Genomic DNA, 12,553 nt, shown 5'->3' with positions numbered 1-12,553 from the left:
TTTTTATAAAGTGATTCGACCTTCGTTCCCAAAACCGCCTAATTGTTATGAGATTGAGTTGCGGAACGTAGCGTTGCGTTCTCGCGCGTTAGCATCATCAAATCGAGATCACGACGGAGCCCCCATCTGGAGCACCGCCAACTCGAAAATGCTCGGGGCGCCCGTGTTGGGGCCATCGTTTCTGAATCGTCCTTCGGGGAACGTGTCCATAATACTATCGCTAAAGTTTTATAGCTTCAAGAATAATGCATCCTCATCACATTCTTCTTTCTTTCTGTGATCTCGCTAGTCTCCGGTAAAGTCGGGTAAAATATGGAGACAATTAGAATGGCAAGTGAGAAAGCCATGATAGGACTAGTATACAAAATGGCAATCTTAAAATGAAAGCGCAAGGACTTCTCCCAGATTTCTTAGCGTGCACAATTGGGCCTTGCCATCAGCTCTTGGACAGCAAGGCAGTAGCAGGGAATCTTCTGTCACCGACAAGGGGCCAGCGCGGGGCAGAGATGTGACACGACTGCGGCGTCAGCGTTCGGCCGCAATTCGTGTTCTCGCTGATTGGATACGAGTACCTGCCGAACGCTGACGTGGCTCTCGTGTCCAATTGCTGCACACCGCTGGCCCCCTGCAGCTGACGTAGAAAGTCGAGCGCATCGGCTTCGCTTCGAAGAGGCTTTGCCCACGTTGTGAACCTTGAATTTGACAAAAATGTTGAGCCTCCATGACATTACCGTTTTCGGTTTTTGCATATTATGAAGACAAATCGACTTGACCTAAAACAAAAAGAACCTTCGCTGACAATCTTTTTCTTCCGCTGGTGAGACTGGTATACTCTGTTTCACCTTATGATGTACAGCAGTAAAGGCTACAAGCGCGAGCTCCTTGCTCCAGGGCACATCTCGGCGGCACAAGCTCCCGTGCGTTAGGAGCAGCTCCTAACGCCATGAGCTCGCGCTTCTAGCCTTCTCTGCGGTACAACATAAGGTGAAACGGAGTATAGGAGGTGGATGGCTCGGGAACCCATTATAACAGGAGTCTCAAACACGCGGCCCGAGGGCCACATGCAGCCCGCGCCTCGCTGGGACGCGGCCCGCAGGCAGCCGGCTTAGAGCCCGGGCCCGTTCCCATGTCTCGAGCGCTTGAAGTAGCATGCGACATCATGATCTCATGTCGCCGATTCATTTCCGCTTGAAACTAAGCTATGTTTTAATAACGTAATCACATAGTTTAACTACTATATTCTGTTTTTATTTGCTGTGTGTACTGTCTTAATATTTAATTCCCAGGGCTTTTTGTCATGTTAAAACTTTTTGTATGCCGATATACCTTTTGCTATATTACCAAAGTTCAAGGAGAGTGCGCGAGTATAGTCACACGCGCTGCGCGTACTGCCTTCTGCAGCAGTAACTGTTCTCAAGTAAACATCCAATACAAATGGCACTTCGCCACGCGCGTTCATCAACTTCTTATTTTGGTTGTCTACTTCGAATACGGATGAGGCGAGCGCGTGGGCGAGCGCGATCAGCACGTGTACTTACATTTTCAGCATTATTTTTGATCCTTGGATAGTTTTGCTATAGGTTTATTGCGCTACTAGAATGCGAGCGCGAGCTGTTTGCTCAAGGACGCACCTCGACTGCACGAACTCTCGCTTAGCGGAAACAACTGACAAAAGTAAAGCTCAGGATTCTCGCATTCAGCAATATCACCATTGAAATACATTTCCTCAGACTGCTGCTGCAAGTATCGCCAGGAAAGCAAGTCGGACATATACATATGAAGACGTGTTTTTTTTTGTTTTCGAAACATGTTAAATTTGCCCCCCCCCCCCCCCCCCCCCCTCCGCCTTACGTTGGCCCTCGACCTTTCTCGGCGGGCTCTCTGTCCCCCACACTCAAATGGGTTTAAAACCGCTGCACCATAAAGTAAAAAAAATAATAATAAACAAAAAAGGATACCCACGTCGCCGCTATACTCTATATTCCGCGCTCCTGGCTTTGAGTCGTGCATTTATCTCTGTAGCGCGAGTGCTCCTCCTGTGGAAGAACGCTTCAAAGCAGCGACTTGGAGCTCTCGCGCTTGTGGCATTGGCTGCAGTGCAGTCTCAGCTTAGGGGTGAACGGAGCCACGTGACCCGTCTGAGCACAACTCTCCAAACCTTCTCCTGTCTCACTAAAGAAAAAAAAAACAACAAAAAAACCTTCGCTGGTTTTGCATCCCAAAACAGTCGACCAGGCCGACGATTCGGGTAGGAAGCGGTCGTTTTGATTAGTATGCTGGGAAACGTAGTACTGACGTAAAACTGTCGCTTTCTAAATGAACTCCGGGTAAAATTCATGGATGACGCGTCTAGGGTCACCCGGTGCAATTCATGCGAAGAAACTTAGCTCCCTAATGGCCGTCTAAGATAGCGCCCACCTCTCTCTCTCTCTCTCTCTCTCTTCATATATATATATATATATATATATATATATATAGAGAGAGAGAGAGAGAGAGAGAGATGTATGTATTTCCTTTATGGTGACTAGTTCTCCACCAGACGCACGAGTCAGAGCAAAGTTACATTTTATTTTCGCTTTTATCCGCGTTTACAAATTGGGTCGGTTTTGTTTTATCAGGTTTTTGAAAGAAAAAAATAAGTTTGCGGCGAAAAACGTAAAATGAAAGTACCCGAAGAGGCCAGGAGATGGCTCTCGGTGACGATCGCTTCGATAAAATCTTGGTGTTCTATATGTCAGTGTAGAGGATGTGTCGCCCCCCCCCCCCCCCATCCCCCCTCCCCCCTAAAAATCTAAAAAAAAAAGTTAAAACATGAAGTGTTTTTTTTTGGAAAACTAATCTACGCGTCACCGAACGCTTATTCTCCGAATGTAGCCTTAGAGGTCCGAATGAGGTGCTAAATTTTCAGAACTAACCGTTATCTCAGTCAAAAGTTACAGATGATTTTATGAAAACTTCAATGGGAAAATGGGACCCGTATTATAATTTATAAGAGGTCTATCGGCCGCCATTTTCTGATACATTTTGGTGGAGAATGAGCTTTCAGTGATGCGAAATTTATTCTTGCCCCCCCCCCCCCCCCCCCCCAAAAAAAAAAAAAAATTGCTGTCTTTTTTTTTTTTACTTTACGTGCTGCGGAACGTAGTTTTGACCTAAAACTGTCGCTTTCTAAACGAACGGCGGGTAAAATTCATGGATGACCCGTGGTGACGCGTGGCACCCTGTATTTGCAATATTTTATGCATAGTAAAACCGTTGGTTTTCTGGTAATAGCGTTGGTTTTAACTTTTACCAAATATCACTGCTGGAGCTGCAGCCGTTCAGAATAGTTATACATAAATTATATTTGATTTCTGGCTGGAGTAAACGCCAGTCGCTAAAGCCAATTTCTAAACCAAAAAAGAAAAGAAAATACGCTAAAGAAAGACAACTAAACTTTGATCTTTGTTTTTTTTTATTTATTGGAATTATTTTGCAGATGCGTTAGGTGAGTTCGGGATAGTTAAAAAAATAAAATTGTCAGGGCAAAATATGATGTATTCATCCGGTGTGCATTCACGACTCTAGGGAGGCGACGCCACTCAGCGGAAAAGACGCGAAGGAGAGAAGCGACGAGCTACCGCGTGTCCAAGTCACTGATGTCTATGCGGAGCGCAAGTTCGTCTGCTTCTTTTGCAAAGGTTGTGGTGACGTCAGAACGCCGAGCTATGATTGACTCTGATTGGCAGGATAGTGGCTAAACCTCAAGGCACCTTGCTTTGAGGTCTACCCACTATTCTTCGATCAGTGTCAATGAGAGCTCGACGTTCTCTCGTCACCACAACCCATGCATAAAGAAGCAGACGAACTTGCGCTCCCTAAGCTAGCTCGCAAATCGAGGCTTTTTTTTTTTTTTTGCTGGGGTCGAGTGGCTGGCGCCACCGGCGGCCGTTGCTTGACACCAGCAAATGCATTCATCATCCCCATGAGGAAGGAGTGAGAAAGTTAGATTTCTCTCATTTGTCTAACTATTTCTGCGAAACCTTATAAAAGTTTCTCTGCGAGACACTTCACGCAAGCTTCAAAAAGTTAGTTGTTTTTATTAATTCCTCCGATAGACCTGCACGCATTGCCTGGTGTAAAGCAATGGCCGCCGGTAGTACCACCGTCGGGCTCCCGATCCGCGATCCAGCGGTCCAAGCGTGCAGCAAAAACTGGCGAGGCCTGAAGCGGAGGAAAGGGAATTAAATGTGTGGGGTTGGAGCTGCGAATAGGACATCATAAAACTTAGATTTTGCGTGCCGAAAAAAGAAAAAAAAACTATCGTCGACGGGCATTTGTTTTGGAAGTTTTCTGGCGTCAATTTTTTGAGTACCACAACATTGTTTCTTTTTTTTTTTTTACCATGTTGGCTGCACGCAGAAGGCGACTTTTGCAAAGATCTATTCTGTCTTTGTATAACAGCGTAAAATAGAACGGGGGACAACAAAAAAAGGGGGAGGGGGGGGGGGGAGGAGGGGAGAGAACACAAGACGCGTGGTTTCTCATGCAAGTGAGGGTGCATATTCGTCGTTTTGCGGGGATGGGGAGATAAAGAGGGGTTAGAGCAATACCGTGGAAAGTAGGGTGAGTTGGTGGTACATATTAACGGTAAAAATAAACAGCGCCAAATAACGAAGGGTAAGAAGACAAAGCATGCACTTGAAGCGCTGTTAGGGGGGAATGTTTGGAATGAGCGAATAATGCATTTTCCACGAGTTACCTCCCACGTGCCGTCATCTTATCTGCATATTTTTCAAACCTCCGAATACGGTACTAAAAGCTTTGCTGCAGGTCGGCTTCAGTGCAACACTCGCGTGTAATGGTGTGACGGCTGCCCCGCAAAAGGCTGGGGGCCAATCTATTTCTAACATGTAATCTTTTATCTTAAAACAGGTTTATGCCTAAGGACATGTGCATTTTGTTATATTTTGTGCGTTGTTACTGCTAAAAAGAACCATAACGCCGGGTCACATTGCTCATACATCATACAGAAGACAGTCTGCCAACACGAGTCACCCGCAATATCCGTGGTTCGAACGCCGTCTGCCAAGTTTATCCTTGAACTCAATGCCATGCGGCATTCGAAGCGCGTCTCGCAGGTGGTCTCTCCATCTCTCGTAAGTCACGAGCGACTCTCCTGTACGAGACTGTCTCTGTCTCACAACTGTACGTACTTCTTTTTTTTTTTTTTTTTTAATTATATTTCCCATTTTAGAATGCTTGCACTGAATTCGAGTGGCGGGAAAAGCTAGAGAGAGAGAGAGGGGGGTGGAGGGGGGGGGGGGGGGACTAGAATAAACTTTAGATGAGACATGACGGCCGATAATTTCTGCCCTCGGAACTGTATCGTTATTAGTGATGAGCCGAACCGAAAATTCGGCCACGAATCTTAGAATTTGGCAAAGCCGAATTTTCGCCGAACTTTTCTAAAGATTCGGCAAACGATGGAGGGATGGATGATATTGGCTATGCCCTTTGTTACGGGCGGTATAGCTTGCGCCACCTAGCCTAAGGAAATGCTTTACTCCCCCACTTAAATACCCAATTTCCTTCCCTCTACATCCCTGCAACTATCGCCGGACCGGGGGAATCAAGCACCAGGCTGACCTTTAAAAGTTCGGGCAAATACAAAAAAAAAAAAAAAGGAAAACGCACCCCCGCTTTCTGTTCCCAGCGAGGGAGTCGCCAATTTTCCTCTGGTCAACCTTGTTGGGGTTCTTTCCACAACCCAGACCCACTGAGAGACAGGGTTGAGATTTTGGGCCGGAGCCACGCGGGAGGGAGTCCCAATTTTCCTCTGTCCTCCCTGGCTCCAGTTGTGCTAGTTGCTCTTACCAATTTCAGTTTTCCCTAGTCTCCTTCCACCAATCTCTAAACTCCTTTTCGTCACCTCAATCCTTTTATAATCCGCCCTTCCATCTTCTCCAACGAAACCCAGGGCCCACTTTAAGTCTGTTCTCTTGTCAGAAAGGGCAGGTTTAAGCCTCTTGCACCTCAAAAGCAGGTGTTCCATAGTTTCGCTCTCCATTGACATATGGAACAAACTATCTATATCTTCGAATTTCGCCCTATAGGTCTTCGTGCTTAGTACCCCAAATCTGGCCGCAAACAGTAAAGCGCTCCCCCAAGAATTCGGCAAAAATACATTGTTTCCTGACCTAAAAGTTTATATTTCACCTAGAGAAGCGCAGAAAATACGAGGACGAGAAAGTAAACAAACAACAGCGCATTCGCCACTGTTTTTTTTTTTTTTTTTGTGAAAAGAATCATAAATATAGCTTGGAACTAATACATACTCTCTCCTAAGTTCTGTATAAGAACACAGGAGAGAGTATGTGTTAGTTCGAAGCTATATATATGATTGTTCTCACAAACAAAAACCAGTTGCGAGTGCGCTGTAGTGTGTTTACTTCCTCGTCTTTGTATTTTTTGCGCTTCTTTAGGTGATCATGAAGCAACTGGCCCAAATTGCTACATTTATATTTCATTTTATCGGGCGAAAAACGTTTGTAGGTTCGTCTGTACATTGCTGAAGTGAAGGCGGTAACACTGTTCTTATTTTCTCTGCGAGTCACCGTTTCGTGCGCGAAAATGAATGCAACGCCTGCTGAGCCTCCACCAGAAGACACCACTATATTGTTTTAAACATGCGCGTGTTTTCCGATTCGAGTCACTTCAGCTTTGCATGAAAGTGTGCGTACTGCATTTACAAAGTCTCGTTTTTAGCTTTTAAAATGCCGGTTTCTGATGTTAGGACACACACGGACGTTTAGGAAGATGGGAAGAGTTAGGAATGTCAGATGTGCAACGTCGAGCATGATAGCACTGTGTTTAGTTTTATGCGGATAAATGGAAAACCGCGAAATAATGCGAATTAAAAAGCAATATTATTTGTTTTGGAATAAACTTCTTGTCAGCCGAAAACAGGATTGCTATAATGGCGAGGAGTGCTTTAAGGCACTTTTCAGTGAATGTTGCAACTACGTCCCAGCATCACTGGAAAGATCAAATGGAAATCACGTTATCCAGAATGTACCGCATCATTTGTCACTTGCGAAGTGGACTGCGTCAATCCCAGGTCGATCTTCTGTCCTTAAGGCAGAAAATATTGAAGAGAACCACTCACAAGGGCTGACAAACACATAGTTACCATGCCGCCTACTCCGCACCTCACCGTCATGGCTAATAGTACTAGACTGTACGGTGGTACTACACTGTACGGTGGTAACCGCACGACCGCACGGCGTCCATATGCAAACCACGGCCTCGTCGTGTTCTCGCGCTTGCGCAGGCGTTTGCCGAATTTTCCTTCAAAAGTTCGGCACGAACTTTATCGAATCTGAAGTTCGGCAGATTCAATCCATTACTAATCGTTATCCAATACAACAAACAGCCCAATGTGACGTCCGCGAGCGGATGTCCTCACGCGAGCAACGTATCAGCCACGTATCGTCGTATTCTCTTAGCTTTTTGTTGTTGTTTGTTTTTTGTCACGCTGAGCATCTTGCCCTAATGTGTTGTTTTCTTTGCTCTGCCCTTTCAGCACGGAGAGGGATGGACAGCGAGACGGCGTTCGTGATCGCCATCATCGTGGTGTTCATCGTAATCGGAATATTCGTGTTCATCTACGCGTGTTGCGTCACGGAAGAGAAGCTCAAGAACGCCACCAAAAGGAAAGCGTCCGAGAAAAAAGCGACGCCCGCAGCTGCGGCCCAGCCAGCGCCGACGCCCGCACCGGTGGCGCCATCTCCTGCCAGCGAAGCAAAGCGGCCGGCGCCTGACCCGCCGCTCCCATCTCCATCTGGTAGTGAACGCAAGCAGGAAGTCCTCCTGAGTGTGCAAACCGCCACGAACCAGGAGGCGCTGCCTGCCTACCTACCCTCGCTAATACCACCTGCAGCGGAGTTGACGCCGAAGTCGACACTCACCAGTGCTCAGCACCTCGCCAATGGGAAGAACAATATCGCGCTGGCTGCGACTCCGGAGAGGCGTGAGAGTTTGCCCAAAGTCAGTGAAAGTGTCTGCACGGTCCACCTGTAGCATTCCCGAAAACGGAAGGTACTCGCCCTTTCAGTGGGACGCGTGCGCGTCAAGTCAGCTTCATGACGGGAAGCTGGATGCAACGTGATTCAGGGAGTGGCACCAAACACTGTCACTGACCCTACTTGGGTCTACCAGTTGTCAGTGTATTTTTTCCCCCGCCAAATTGACAGTGTAAATAGACGGTTGTCGGTGTTTACCGGCAACTATGCAGTCACGATGCCCATTCGCCCGAGAGAAAAAGAAAGCACTTGAGGCACGTATCAATCTGTTCCATCAAGTGCCAAGGGAGCGTGATTACGGCCGAACTATTTTTGCCTTAGTGGCGTAGCCAGAGGAGGGGCTTATGGGGCGTCAGCATTTTTCTGGCTACGCCATTGATTAGCCTCGAGATTCGACCGTCATTGCGCTGCGGTAAGGAAGGGAAACTATGCTTAATTTTACTTGAGCCTGACACACAGCGATTGCTACGGGCACAAGCCCTAAGCAAGACACCAGTGTAGGTTTGAACCCCGGGACATAATTTAAACCATGCCACCACACTCTCAGAAAAAAAAAAAAAAAAAAGCATAGTCTAGTCGCGCGATGCGACTAAATCGCATCGCAAAAGAAAAAAAAAAAAATCGATGGTCACACTGGCGTGCGCGATGAGTGAGTCCAACGCCTTCGTTGGCGAGTCGCTTCTCGAAAACTCGCGCTCCGAACGCCGTTGATTGGCTCAGCCTCTCCGCGACTAGACCGCACCGCAAAAAGTCGGGTCAGCAAGCGACTGCTAAAATGGCGTCGCTTTGCGATGAAAGTTATCGCGCGACTAAATCGCATCGCTGGTGTGAACGCGCCCTTTACTCCCCTTCTCCCATATAATACACCCCAAAATTTCAGTTCGACGTACAGCGCACTGACGTTGAAACGACGGTACCAACTCTCACAAGCGGCTTCATAGCCGAGTGGTACAACTTATTAAAATATCTAAAATACCTGCTACTGAATAAAAAAAAAAAAAAAAAAAAAAAGGAATCGCGATTTTTTTTTTTGTCCCTACTAAAAAACACCTCGCTGTTTTTGTTCAACAGTCTTTGATACGTACTTTAGCTGCTTAATAAGTTACATCGCACCTTTATCAATCACCTCGTAAAAGTTGGGACCGTGAGTTCGACGTCCGTTCGCTGTACGTCGAACTGAAGTTTTGGTGTATATTTATTGTATGGGACAAAGGGTTTAAGACTATACCCCTTTTTTTCTTAAGAGTGCATAGTCTACAGACATGGAATTTACCGGCGCTACCTTTGGGTCGATCTCGAGACGAACAGTCGCTGTCAGCTTTAAAACGATAGTCTTTCAGTTTTCCTGTCTGCAAAAAACCCCGAGACACACGCCAAAACATCGCTAAAATTAGAAAGAAGCTCACGTAGAAAGAAACACCGCCAAGACATTAAAAGGAACCGTCTACACTGATTGGTGAGAAATGCCCCCAAGGGAGACCCCCATCGCCATATGGACCCCGCCGCTGGTTGTTTTATCGTAAAATATCGTGATGTGTATTTCGTGTGTAGTCCCCAGCACGATGGTCGTTCCTGTCTCGCACTGTAACGTAACATTTCCGACTTCAGTGGAAGTGTTCGTTTTTTTAACCTTTCGAAATGGTGCCGGTTCCTTTGTTGAGCCGCAACCAATTAGCCAGCGGATTTCTCTAAGCATTATACCGCAAGAGAAAAAGCATACCACCGCCAATATACAGCGTCACACTACAAGACTGTGGAGTTTCTCAGTGACCAAGAAACACCGGAAGCAGCTCGCTGAAACGCAGACATTTAAGTATTTTACCTCCAAACAGCGAGCGGGGTGCCAAACGAACACCGCCTGCGGGACCGGCAAACTGCCTGTGACTACAAGACATCAGCAAAGTAAAGCTGAACGGGATCGTGCGCCGCGAGATTCTGTCATGATTTTCGCAGTGCATAAGGATGATCACTGTTGCAGCTACTATTTAAATGTCTAATACAAGTTTCGAGCGGTCCGCGCGCTCGAAATGTTGTATTAAATCGTAAAATAACGACGGTCTCAATTGCTTTAAACGTACGCACACCTCTGTTATAGGCCCTGCGTCAAACAAATAAACGCATGCTCGGTTGTTTTGCGCAATGCGTAAAGATTGTGTATATATGTATTACACGGCGTTTCACGAAACCCCAGCCAAATCGTTCCGGGGAAAATTACGCATCGTACAGAAAAAATTTTAATGTGTTTTGGACTCAGCCAAAGGACCTACAGTGTTGTGTCGTTGATATGGACGCCTCCGTCCTCCCAACAAATTGCCCATAATGTGAGCTGTCCATAATAACGTTGCAAAATGCACGTGTTTACCCAGTATGTCCCCGAATACTTCAAAATCGCGGGTTGTCAATATTAACGGGGTCGGTATTAACGAGACAGACTGTAGTTAGTAAAAATTATTAACACCCACGAAAATTAGATAATTAATTACTTTTAAGTAATCAGCTTTTCAAGTACTGAATTTAAAGTAATAGTTTCAATTAGAAACTTGCTGGCCGCCGAAAACTATCAAATCAGCCCACTTTACAAAAATATAAGGCACACGCAACATTTCACAACGTTTAATTTTTTTTTTTTTTTTTTTTCCTTTTCGACGCGCATTTCATTTTTTGTTTTCTATCGGAACGCCTTTCTCCGACAGCGATCCTGGTCCCCGTGGCCAGAACGCACAACTATTGCCTCGCCTCCCTCGTAGGAGGGAAGGTAGTGTGGCTCTCGCCGGTGAAATGAGTCATGACGTGTGGTTCGAATGATATGGCAAGAATAAGCTTTGATTCTTAAGTTCACCTCCGTCATGCGAAGAATGCGTGGCGGCACACGTAATTTGCGCGATTTGGCCACAAGGAACAGGACTGCTAGCGCAAACATATGTGCTTCGATAAAAACCGAAACTATAGAAATACGCCGAAACTGAATTTTTCTTTTTTTCTTTTCTTTCGGAACGCCGTGAAATACTGCGCGCATTACCTTATAACTTTCTAAGTTGGCTGAATTTAGTGATTTCTGAGAACGCCCAGCCAGTTTTGTAACTGAAACCAGAGCTTCCAGAATCTACTAACTAAGAGTTAATTAGTCCAAAAATAGTTCATAATCTAATATCGAGAACTCTATTAATTTCCCCAAATATATGTCCTTTGACAGAGAAACATTTTTTCTTTGGGATCCGTAGTTTTTGTAGGAACGATTTGACCGATGTTTCGTGAAACACCCTGTATGAGTTTTGTTTTATAGCGAGAAGCCGAACATGTATTTAACAGCGGTTTCCCGGTGTTTTTCGGTGTATACGGAAAACTGGAAGCTTTAGCCAAACTATACAGGGTCCATCACGTCCTTAGGGCAAGGAAGAGCCACAGTGCTAACTCAAAGAAGAAAGGAAGCAAACAAAAAAAAAACAAAAAACTCTTAGTGTTGCTCGTGAGGGTTCCACGTGGTGTCACATGGGTAGAACAAATATGTAAATAATTCATTTCTTATCTTCATCCCAACTTTTTTAAACGCCTTCCTGCACATTCCAGAACGCGAGTGAATATAAATATATCTTTTTAAATTTTTTTATTTATTGCTTGCGCTGTGTTAGAACTTTTCTATACTGCGAAATAAAACGTGCCAAGAATCCACGCAAGCAAATGCACGACTCATGACGTTGTCTTACCATCGTCTGACTTTGTATACATGTGTAGTGCTCAGTGCTCACCCGTCTTTGTGTACATAAAATGATTCCTCAACCAGCACTTCTGAAAACGTTGCGCGGCTAACCTGTCTTTGAACTATAATTACAAGACCACTTTTTGCTAACACTAGCATACACAGTAATAAAGAAAGAAACAATAAAAGTTCAATCATTCGGTATTTGAATTAATTAGAAAAGTCAGTACGCATGGACTCGACTTTCTGAAACGCCCAGTATACACTTCACGGGATTCCATTTCTTCTTGGGGATAGCTATACTCTGTTTCATACTTAGCGTGCAATGCTGTCAAAGCTACTGGCGCGAGCGTGGGGCTTGATCTCGTTGATCATTTGCACGAGTTCTCGCGCAAACAAAACTATAGACGAAGATACGCGCTCGCGCTAGATATGAAACAGAGTATAAGTTCACTTATTGGGAACTTTTAGCAAACCGTTACCGTGTTCCGCGTGCCGCAGTGCCGGAGACTTTGAAGCATGCTTTTAAGCGCGCGCCCCGCGGTCACGGTATCACACGGGCGAGCCCCTAAAAGCATGCTTATAAGGCTCCGATAGTGCGGTACGCGCAACACGGTAATGGTTTGCTAAAAATCTCTTATGTCTGCTTAAAAACACGCCCACTAACTTGAAGTCCTTTCGAGCAGAAATACCTGCTGTGCCGGACTTTCAAGGCCCGTTCACACTCTTCCAACCGAGTACGACCGAGAGAGACCAGACCGGTTTTTAAGCCTATTGCGACGTCTTAGGACCG

At 45.7% G+C, this 12,553-nt stretch overlaps 1 pseudogene; it reads left to right on the top strand.

Annotated features, from left to right (window-relative positions):
* LOC121833703 overlaps positions 1–8,077 on the top strand; it is a 31,263-nt pseudogene extending 23,186 nt beyond the window's left edge.
* Positions 8,078–12,553: the final 4,476 nt, after the last annotated feature.

The sequence above is a fragment of the Ixodes scapularis genome, unplaced genomic scaffold (assembly GCF_016920785.2).
Source record: "Ixodes scapularis isolate PalLabHiFi unplaced genomic scaffold, ASM1692078v2 PGA_scaffold9__187_contigs__length_104089568, whole genome shotgun sequence".
Classification (NCBI taxonomy): domain Eukaryota; kingdom Metazoa; phylum Arthropoda; class Arachnida; order Ixodida; family Ixodidae; genus Ixodes; species Ixodes scapularis.
This window is presented reverse-complemented; position numbering and strand designations above follow the sequence as displayed.